Below are 1630 nucleotides of genomic sequence, written 5' to 3' on the forward strand. Positions count from 1 at the left end.
TGATATCTGTAGAAAAACAAAGGCACCAAACAGAGTGCAGCGGCCACCAATAGGAATTGCTCCAGAGTCGCAAAGATTTTTCCAGAGACTCTACATAGATTTTATTGGCCCACATCCTCGATCCCGTTCGGGAAATGTGGGGATATTTATAGTTTTGGACCACTATTCAAAGTTTGTCTTTCTGAAAGCTGTGAAGAAAATTACAGCGGATTCGGTTGTTAAGTATTTGCAGCAAGAATTGTTTCATACTTTTGGGGTGCCGGAAACAGTGGTATCTGACAATGGCTCCCAATTTAAGTCCGAGCCATTTCAAAAGTTGATGAAACAGTACCAAATTGCCCACAGCTTAACTGCCGTCCATGCTCCACAGGCAAATGCATCCGAAAGGGTGAATAGGTCGGTAATAAGCGCAATACGGTCATATATTAGAGAGGACCAGAAGGATTGGGACGAATACCTAAGCAGTATCTGCTGTGCCTTGCGTACATCCGTACATTCGGGAGTTGGAGCAACGCCCTATTACATGGCTTTTGGCCAGCATTTTATTTCGTCTGGTTCGACTTGTAAGTTATTGAGAGCTCTAGGTATGCTTGAAGACAGAACAGCCAGGTTCACTCAGGAGGATTCGTTGGAATTAATGCGTTCTAAGGCTCGAGATGTTATGAAAAAAAACAAAATGAAAAAAATGAACGTCAGTATAATCTTAGAGCTCGAGATGTAGTGTATCACGACGGTCAGGAGGTCTAACGCAAAAACTTCAGGCAAAGTAATTTTTCAGGAGGCTATAGTGCTAAATTAGACCCGTTATATCTTAAAGCCAGGATTCAGAAAAGGCTTGGAAACTCATGCTACGAACTAGAGGATCTGCAAGGTCGATCCTTGGGACGCTATCACGCAAAGGACTTACAGCAGTGATCAGGTTTAGCTACCAGCTTTGTTGGGATCCGTTTTGGGATGTCAAACCCCATTCCAGATCTTAAGGGGGGGGGGGGGGGGGGGGGGGGATTTTGTAGCGCTGGAAGACAATGTAGAATAGGCAGAGCAAGCGCCATCTGTGGGTCGGTTGATAAACTCTATTCGCTGGCTAAGAGAAAGCAGCATAGGTCAACAGGGCGAATTGTCAGATGAGTTCTAGTGAGAGTGGGTTCCAGATCGGCTGTTAAGGGGTTTGGCGCCATGGGCAAGCGGCAGTAGCGTTCTATTCCCTTTGAACGTTTCGCAGTAAAAGTTGTGCTGATCCGGAAAAAGTGAAAGATTTAATTGCTGGCGTTCAAACGGAAGAGGCCATCGAATTTAATTTTTTTTTTTTTTTTGTGGCCGATTCCTATGGATTAGGTGAGTCGGAAAAGGAAAAAAATAAAGGTAGTCCGATCAGCGAAGATCTGTGCAATTTGTAGGGGTTCGGCAGCGGAAAAAAAAGAATAACTCGAAGTACGATATTGAAGACCGACTAGCCGAGAACCTACAAAGTTCGCATTGGAGCGATTTGGCGGCGGAGAGGGGGACCAGTGCCTACGGAACTTACAGTCGTCAAACAACGTCGAGGGATCGTCCTAGCTTGGATAAATAAAGGGCAACCGCTGCGGGCGTTATTTTTTTGGTTGTGTCCCTGCCCCTGATCTCGGTTTTC

The sequence above is a fragment of the Drosophila kikkawai genome, chromosome 2R, assembly GCF_030179895.1.
Source record: "Drosophila kikkawai strain 14028-0561.14 chromosome 2R, DkikHiC1v2, whole genome shotgun sequence".
Lineage (NCBI taxonomy): Eukaryota > Metazoa > Arthropoda > Insecta > Diptera > Drosophilidae > Drosophila > Drosophila kikkawai.